The 10,065-nt window shown below is 45.2% G+C and overlaps 1 pseudogene; it reads left to right on the top strand.

Moving 5' to 3' along the window:
• The first annotated feature begins 2,206 nt into the window (after window positions 1-2,206).
• On the top strand, window positions 2,207-4,876 carry LOC125709449 (uncharacterized; annotated as a pseudogene).
• Window positions 4,877-10,065: the final 5,189 nt, after the last annotated feature.

Genomic DNA, 10,065 nt, shown 5'->3' on the forward strand with positions numbered 1-10,065 from the left:
GTCTGACAGATTCTGTCAATCTTCTCGGCAAAGAAGTTGGCAAAATCTTCAGCAGTCAGGAAGGAAGGAGCAGGAGGAGGGGGAGGGTTGAGAAGAGACGAAAAGATGTTATGGAGTTTGCGAGGATCACGTGAGGATAATTCTAGTTTGTCTTTGTAAAAGGCAGTTTTAGCTGCAGTCACGTCCATAGAGAATTTGGATAGCAGAGTACGGTAGGAAGACAGATCTGCATCAAGCTTAGATTTCTTCCATGTCCTCTCTGCTACCCACAATTCTCTTCGGTTGGTACGTAATGCAGCTGAAAGCCAAGGAGTAGGCCGAGTTTTCCTTGGTTTGGAAGACAGCGGGCAGAGGTTGTCCAAGGATGTGTAAAGTGAGGAGATGAGAGTATCAGTTGCAGACTCCAGTGCCAAGGAGGAAAAGGAGTCAGGGTCAGGAAGGTAAGACAGGGTGCAAGAAGCAACAGAAGAAGCGGAGACAGAGTGGAGGTTTGGTCGAGTGGGGAGGAAACGTTGAAAACTGGGATTGGGCAAGACGGGTAGGGCAATGGTAAAGGATACAAAGTGGTGATCAGAAATGTGTAGAGGAGTAGAAGAGATGTCAGTAGCCAGAGAGGGGCGGCTGAAAACCAGGTCGAGGACGTTACCTCCTTTGTGTGTAGGAGAGGAGCTGTTGGATGTTAGAGAGAAGGAATCGAGAAAAGGGAGGAGACCAGAAGAAGGGAGCTTGTCATGGGGGAGGTTGAAGTCACCAAGGAGAATGAGAGAGGAGCTGTCAGTGGGGAAGAGACTGAGGAGAGTATCAAGCTCCTCTAGAAAGCAGCCTAGGGGGCCAGGAGGGCGGTAGACAACAATGATCCGAATATCGAGTGGAGAGGTAACAGCAACTCCATGGAATTCAAAGGATGAAATGTTGAGATGGGGCAGAGAGAGGGGCGTGTAGCACCAGTTCCGAGTTACCAATAGGCCTGTGCCACCGCCCCTGCCAGTCTGGCGAGGAGTGTGAGAGAAAGCATAAGCAGAGGAGAGAGCTGCCGGGGTAGCCGAGTTCTCAGGCGATATCCAGGTCTCCATCAGGGCCAGAAAGTCAAGAGAGTGGTGTGAAGCAAGGGCGGAAATGAAATCAGCCTTCTTTACAGCAGACTGGCAATTCCAGAGGCCACCCAACACGCTTCGCTGGGACTGGGGTGTTATAGTAGGGTATACAAGATTACTGAGAGTGCGGCGACTGGATGTTGGATGAGATATTCTAGGTCTCAAAGATAAGTGTACTGGTATACGTCTAAGGCACATGTCTGTAGTGATGGTGTGAGAGACTGCGAAGTAGAGGATAGGATAGAGTAGGAGAGAAAGGTTTAGAAGCAGTAGTAACAACTAGATTGTTTACCTTTATCCGCCACAGACACCTGTGTCTGTGGCGGTGTCACCTTCAATTGAAACTCAGTAAGCCCTGCCCCCTAATTAACACCTTCAGGGAGACCGAAACTACACACAACAACAGTTCAGGGAGACCGAAACTACGCTTGATTGCCAGAAACTACACACAACAACAGTTTCAACAGACAGTAAACAGAAAGCAAACAAAAAGAGTCCTACCTTACTAGAAGAGAAGTAATCCACAAACAGAGCTTGAAGCACACATATTTATGCAGTTCAGGTGAAGAATAGATTCAATTTTCTCAATATTAAAAACCTTCCAAGACGAGTTTTGGAACGAATCAAGATGACCATCATTGAAACAGCTCAGTACATCCCATATGAAAAATCTGGTAAAACTGCCAAATGGATCTCAGACATAACCATCAACATAGCAGACAGGAGAAGAAAAGCAAAGGACGCTGATACACAGGATGAACAGATTCTTCCAGAGAACAGAGCAATATTGGAATGAACAGTGGAATGAATGCGGCAAGAACACACCCCTGACAAACCCCAGAATCCACTGGGAAGAACACAGAGGTTCTCCCTTCACTCTACACAGCACTCAGAGTACCAGTGTGTCAGCCAGCCATGATGTCCAGCTACTTTGGGGGGATCCCACGAAGTCTCAGGTTGTCCCAGGGGGCAACTTGATCAACTGAGTCGAACGCTTTACGAAAATCAACAAAGGCTGCAAAGAACCTCTGCGAATATTTGCACTTGCGATTGATGAGAACCCTCAGTGCAAGGATATAGTCAATAGTAGACTTCTTGTGAGACCCGCTGGAATGGAAGCGGGCCAGACCAGACTGTCTTCAGGTGAAACCATAATCTACTCCGGGCACGAAGACGCGGACCACGATCACACCCAAGGAGTTGCGCTACTGTTAGCACCAGAGGCTATGAGGGTGCTGATGGCATGGGAACCCGTCTCACCAAGACTTATGATAGCCAGGTTCAACTCTAAGGGCAGGAGGATCACCATTATCCAATGCTATGCACCCACTAACGCAGCGCAAGCAGAAGAAAAAGAAGACTTTTACAGTTCCTTGCAATCCCTTTTTGACCGAACTCCACAAAGAGACATAAAGATCATCATGGGCGACTTGAACGCCAAGGTGGGAGGCGACAACACAGACAGAGAACTCATCATGGGCAGACATGGCATAGGCACCGGCAACGAGAACGGAGAGCTGTTCATAGACTTCTGTTCCTTCAATGACCTAGTCATAGGTGGCACCATCTACCCACACAGGAAGATCCACAAGAGCACTTGAACTTCACCAGATGGGAAGACTGACAACAAGATCGACCACTTCACCATCAACCGTAAGTGGAGGCGAAGTATGCTGGACGTCAGAGCAAGGCGCGGCGCAGACGCAGCCTCAGACCATCAGTTGCTAGTGGCAACACTGAAGACCAAGCTGAGATCCTTCTGTGACTCTTCAGGAAAAACACACCGCAAGTTCAATATACAGTTCTTGAATGACAGTAACCAAGCAAAAGAGTTCAACTGTGAAGTCATTCGAGACATTTGAGGCGCTGGAGGATCTGGCCGAAGAGACAATAGAGAACCACTGGACAGAAATACAGAAAACCTGGAAAGCCGTTTGCACCAAAGTCCTGGAGAAGAAAAAGAGGGAGCAGAAGATGTGGATGACAAAAGAGACATGGGAGAAGATAGAGAAAAGGAAGGAGGTGAAGCAGAAAATTAACAGATGTCAAGATCAACATGAGAAAACAGACCTCAGAGCACAATATTGGGAGATGAACCGAGAAGTGAAGAGTGCCAGACGGGACAAAAGACATATGTATGACAGAAGAGGCAGAAACAGCAGCCAAGCAGAACAACATGAAGAGAGTGTATGAGATTACACGGACCTTGTCAGGAAAGAGGTTCAACCCAAGTAAGCCAGTCAAGGACAAGCATGGGAAAACCACCACAAGTGACGAGGAACAAAGAAGAAGATGGGTGGAGCATTTTTAAGAGATCCTGAATCGACCACCACTGCAAACAGTTCCCGGCATACCACCAGTAGAAGAGCTTCTCTGTATCAACACCAATCCACCAACCAAGGCAGAGATCACCAAAGCCATTAAGTCCTTGAAAAATGGAAAGGTACCAGGGCCTGCCGGTATCCCTCCAGAAGCTCTCAAGGCAGATGCGGCAGCAGCAACGGAGATGCTACATCCTCTCCTAGTGAAGATATGGGAGCAAGTGCCTGCCGACTGGAAGCTTGGGTACCTGGTGAAGCTCCCCAAGAAAGGCGACCTATCGCAGTGCGGCAACTGGCGAGGAATTATGCTGCTGTCCATCCCCAGCAAGGTGTTGGCCAGAATCATCTTGGAGAGACTGAAGGAGGCACTAGACAAGAGACTGAGATCAGAGCAGGCAGGATTTACACAAGACAGATCATTTGGAAACTGATGCAGCACTACAGGATCCTGCAGAAGCTCATCAACATCATCCAACAGCTATACGAAGATTCGTCCTGCCAGATCATCCACAACAGAAAACTGACCAACCCCTTTGCAGTGAAAACCGGAGTGAGGCAAGGCTGCATGCTGTCACCGACAATGTTCCTGATAGTCATGGACTGGATCATGAGAAGAACCACAGAGGGTAGCAACACCGGTATCCAGTGGACCTTCACCAAACAGCTGGAAGACCTGGATTTTACAGACGATGTCAGCCTTCTGTCCCACAAGCAGCAACATTCACAGTCCAAGCTTACACGGCTCGCTGAGGAGGCAGAGAAGACCGGCCTAAAGATCCATGTCAGAAAAACAGAGGTGATGCGGCTGAAAAACCGACAAGAACATCCACTGCAGCTACAGGGAGAAGACTTGATGGAAACCGACCGCTTCGTCTACCTAGGAAGCGTAGTCAACAGTGATGGCGGCGCAGATGAAGATGTTAGGAGCCGGATCAACAAAGCAAGGCTTGCATTCAACACCCTGCAACCCATCTGGAATTCCAAAGCCTTATCTCAGCGCAGCAAGATCCGCATCTTCAACAGCAATGTGAAAGCAGTCCTCCTGTATGGGTCCGAGATATGGCGGGTGACCAACACCATTACCAACAAGATACAGATTTTCATCAACAAGTGCTTGCAGCACATCCTCAACATCAGATGGCCTGAGAAGATCTCGAACACAGACCTGTGGAAGAGAGCCAGCCAGAACCCGGTCGGTCAAAACATCGAGAAGAGAAAATGGGGCTGGATAGGCCACACACTTCAAAAATCATTCGACAACATCACAAGGCAAGTACTGGACTGGAACCCACAAGGAAAAAGGAAAGTGTGGAAACCCAAACAGACGTGGAGAAGATCTGTCGAGAGCAAAGTGAAGGCCGCCGAATGACGCGGACCCAGCTGAAGAGAACGGCCCAGAACAGAGTTCGTTGGCGTGGTGTTGTTGTGGCCCTATGCCCGCAATCCAGTCGCTGTACGTAATGCTTCCTCTCTAAGCAGGATGTGTATCACTAGACCACATTACCTTAATAATTTGACCCTTGTCAACATGGTGACAACGAGGGCTGAATGTTAGCATACCATCTGAAAAATCCCAGGCCGTACTGTAAATGACGTGATTGTCCACATGGGGATAGTTGTAATGTTTTGGCTCATTGGTGTTTATATACGGTGTGTGTGAGCGGGTTTACCTTACCTTATGGAAACACAATGTTCCCACAATGTGATGAATATCCTGGTCCCCATAAGGGAAAACTCGATGTGTCACCTGCTCACAGAGTTCTATAGCAAACCCCTCTTTATCGACCCTGAGAGCTCTCACAGCCATTCTCCTCAGTTCCTGGCACAGACTGGATTTCCCACTAAGTTGTGTGCTGCAACTCCTCTTAATCATATCTAGGCTACCCTGCAAGACGAAATACCTTCTTCTGGGAATACTGGCAACACCAACACAACCCTTGGCAACCTTCAAAGTCTTATCACGGAAAACCTCCCACATCACATTAGATCAAATCTTCCATTTCTCTCTAAAGTTCTGGAAAAAACAGTTGCAGCACAACTTCATGATCACCTCAAACCGAATCACCTGTTTGAAAAATTGCAGTCCGATTTCCGCCCTGGCCATAGCACCGAAACAGCCCTGGTCAGGGTCACCAATGATCTTCTGATGACAGCAGATACTGGTCCCCCTTCTCTACTCATCCTCCTTGACCTGACAGCTGCTTTTGACACAATAGACCATAACATCCTCCTTCACCGCCTGCAATGCACCATTGGACTGTCAGGAACTGTTCATAATTGGTTCATATCATACCTAACTGGCAGAACTGAGCATGTAGCCTTTAACAGTGCAAAATCTAACATCCACAACGTCACCTGTGGTGTCCCACAGGGCTCTGTGCTAGGGCCCATCCTTTTCACCATCTACATGCTCCCTCTTGGAAATGTCATTAGCTGGCATGGTTTTTCTTTCCATTGCTATGCCGATGACACTCAGCTTTATCTCAGGACTACCCCTACCTCCTCTACTTCTCCTCTGCCAACATCCATACTGACTACCTGCCTGGAGTGGCGTGGATGAGGTTCAGCTGAACAAATCCAAAACAGAAGCCATCTTAGTAGGCACACCACACCATCTCCGCTCTTCTACCATCACCAGTATCACTTTCTCTGGCCAAAACATCGACCTTTCCACATCTGTCACCAATTTGGGTGTTAAAATGGATTCTCAACTCACCTTTCACACCCACATCAAACACCTCTGTAAGTCATCATTTTACCACCTCAAGAACATCGCTAAACTCCAAGTTGGAGGACCGCAAGGCTGTATAGATTCAGTTCAGCTAAAGTCTCCTCATAAAACATTCCTCTAAGACCAGGAATCATTCTTTTAGCCATACGCTGAACCCTTTCTAAGACAGAAATATCCTTTTTAAGGTGATGTGACCAAACCTGAACACAATATTCTAGGTGGGGTTTTACCAAGGAATTGTATAATCTTAGCATCACCTCCCATAACGTAAACTCCACATACCTAGAGATGTACCCAACATCATATTGGCCTTTTTAATTGCTTGCCCACACTGGTGAGAGTGGGATATGGAAGCATCAACATACATCAAAGTCTTTCTCACTATGAGCATCTTTTATTTCAGTGGAACCCATAAAATACTTGCGCTTTATATTTCTGTTCCCTGCATGCATTACCTGACATTTGTCTACATTAAAATGCATCTGCCAGCTATCAGCTCAGTCACTAATTAAATCAAGATCCTGTTGTAGCCTCTGTGCCACTAGTTCAAAATCTGCTACACTACCCACTTTGGTGTCAACTGTAAATGTGACCAATTTACTGTATATATTGGTGCCAATATCATCTATGTAAATTATGAATAATAGTGATTCTCTGCTTTTTTAGCACATCAGCTTCAGCTATACATAAATTGGTCATAGATGGATTAGGAATAAGCATCAGTATGCTACTTGTCCTCTACAGTGAACACCCATACAAAACCAGAGCCAGAGACTGTGTTCCACTGTATTTCAGGTAAGTTAAAATCACCCATAACTGTCAGGTGCACCCGCAAGGGAAGACAAGGATCCAGGTATGCAAGCAAACACTCAGTTTATTAGCGGACTAATAAACACGGTAATAGGAGGGGTAAGCAGAAGTCGTGGTCGGTTGGGGAGCGCAGGGGTTGATAACCAGGGAATCCGTCCTACAGATAAACACGAGACAGGCACACACGAGGAGGAGGGAACGGGACGTGCCGTCTCGGCGGGTAAGGCAGGTCAGGTGTGGGAGCGGGTCTGGAGAGGGAAAGGAAAGCAGGTAAGGCAAACACACAAGACAAACGGAGAAGGGTTGGGAGATCGGGAAGACAATAGACAAGTAAATGCTTGGTATGGCTCGTAATCATTCGGCTCAATACTTCGCAAGGTGCTGCGGTCAGTTGGACTCCTTTGAACCTCCACTGATTGTCGGCAACATAACACACCCAGTAATTCCTGCCTGTGTGGGCGTGACGGGTAACCCCGTACTTCCGGTGTCCTCCGCCTGCGTGGGCATGACAATAACCACCACATTATTTTTATTACTCATAATCCTGATAAGTACATAAAAACATAAGAACATAAAAAATGTACAAACTAGAGGAGGCCATTCAGCCCATCGTGCTCGTTTATTGTAAAACATTCTGCTTTCCTCCACTGCTACATTCGATGCTCTAGAACAAACACTGATGATTAGGCCATTCAAATTTTTAGCCCATAGTTTTACCCATATCGCTCCTGTAGTTTTATTTTTATCAATGAGATCTCTTGCCTGCAAGTTTACTTTAAGATATAGTGACCTATTGAATCAAAAAAGGGGAGAAGTAACCCTAGTACCATTTATTTAGGACAGTGGTATGTGCTTCATGTTAATGTTCAGAACAGAGCTCCACCTTGATTCTGCTTCATGTGCTACTAAAAACCATAAGGACATCAAGGCTAGAGGTAAGAAAACAAAACTAGGACAGCAAAGCTTTGAAGGCAGGGATCTGCTGAAATGGAAAGTCATCATCCCTCCACGTAGTGTAGCATAGCCAGAACTGATAGCTGTTAGACCGTTACAAGCATATAGGAGGCCAGTCATCAAAGCAGGAATGAAATACTATAGAAATGGCCTGAAGGGTATTATTTGAAATCTATAAACTAGCCACATTGTGTGTTACTTAGTGTAACTCACTGTAGTTATGTCTCATCTCAAATTTTATTTAGCACATAATTTCTAACCAAATTTTGACATGGTCCAATAAACCATAACCATAACACACCTGCCTGACCACTGAGTTTAATTTTCTCCTTTAAGAAATTTCAGCCCTGAAATCTATTATAATTCACATCGGTTTCAAAATAGGCCAAAGAGACACATACAGCCATAATGACAGTAATACTCAGCTGGATCTCTGATTAAATGAATATTTTCTCCGATTTGCAGTACTGTCTGTAATTAGGGCAGTCTTAAAACCTCTCTACCCGATTATGGTTACTAGAGTGAGTTATATTTTTTTTCCATGAGCCATGATTCTTTATCGTGCTTTAATACCCCTCAGTTGTGTGTGTAGTTCTTAAGAGCACAGTGCCAAACTCAAGTGAAGTAACTTGAGGGAATCTATTTAACCCAGTGTCTCTTCGAGGTCTGTATGGCTTACAATTTTCTTTCTTATACCATCCATTAAAAATATCAGCATAACTGAATTAAAATGAACTGACAACGCCATGGGCTCATGCAAGCACGACAGAAGAAGGAATACAGGGCTTTTTTGTGGGGCTATCCCACTTTTGTTCTGATTGTTCCCTGAATGGTGTACAATTGTTCTCATGCGTTCATCGGAGCATGAAACATAATTCTTAGCAGATTTGTTTCACCATATGTCAGCAGGATCGGTTTTGCCATGGTCACACTGTTTTAATATCAGAATAGCAGTCTACATTATACTCCGCTGTGGAAGTATATTCTTCATAACATTTGCAGTCAATGAAACATGGATTATTGAGCAATATATATATATAATATGTGTGTGTGTACGTACATAGTATATATTATGTATGAGTGTAGACATATTTTATGAGTGTAATAAAATAGCTACTGACTGTATAATTGAGTGAAATTGATATAATGTAATGTTTCATATATTAAATAATTCCACCCCTCGGGCAGCTACTTATCCTGGTCATGGTCTATCCCTGGCAGCATGTGGCACTAGATTGGGATACACCCTGTACTGGATGGAAGTCCATCACAGGGCAAAGCACAACATACAAATCCTTATTTTATGTGTAACATTTTCTTCTGTTACGCTATCTATTTAAATTTTTTTTTCACTCAACAACACTGAAACTTGAACATGAAATTCTAACAATTATAGAACCATAAATGTCTGACACATATTCAGTGCATCAATATCTGTACAACTATTACAAATTGGCTGTAACATATTCTTCTGGTAGCATTAAAATTTCATCTGGTGTGTCAGACTTCGCTGGTGAGCGGGTAATGCGGGTGAGCGTACGGGCTGACAAGCAGGCAGGAAGCAGGCAAGCAGGCGAAGTATGGGGAAAACGGGGATTTATTAGGGAAACGGAGACTAGGAAACATCTGACACCAACTAACATCAATGACGGACCAAGAACTAAGGCAAGACATGGACTGAAATAGGCAAGACAACAGGGTACAGCTGGGTACAATCAGGGAAGCACACGTGGATAATCAGGGGGACGTGGCACCCACGAGGATCATACGACATGGTGCATAGATAATTTGACTTTTTTTTTCTAATCTCTGAAACAGTAATATAATGAATCAAGGCAAACATCACAACCATATCACAAGCCAAATGAATATTTAGTGTAGCATACAGCTCTTGAAAAAATTAAGAGACCACTCTTTTAAAAAAATCTGCAGCCTTAAATCTTGGTTTAATGCTGGTTCTGCTTGCAGAAGGCTACACTGTGAGGCAGGCTGTTTCCAGGCTCAAAGTTTATAAGATGACAGAACACAAAAACTGAGTGGAGCAGGAGACGCTGGCAATGACCAAAAACCAGCCAGGTGGACGGCAGAAGCAACTTTCTAATGCCAGAGATGTCCATCAACTTATCCGGCAATTTCTCATAAATCTGAGGATGAC

The sequence above is a fragment of the Brienomyrus brachyistius genome, chromosome 16 (genome assembly GCF_023856365.1).
Source record: "Brienomyrus brachyistius isolate T26 chromosome 16, BBRACH_0.4, whole genome shotgun sequence".
Classification (NCBI taxonomy): Eukaryota; Metazoa; Chordata; class Actinopteri; order Osteoglossiformes; family Mormyridae; genus Brienomyrus; species Brienomyrus brachyistius.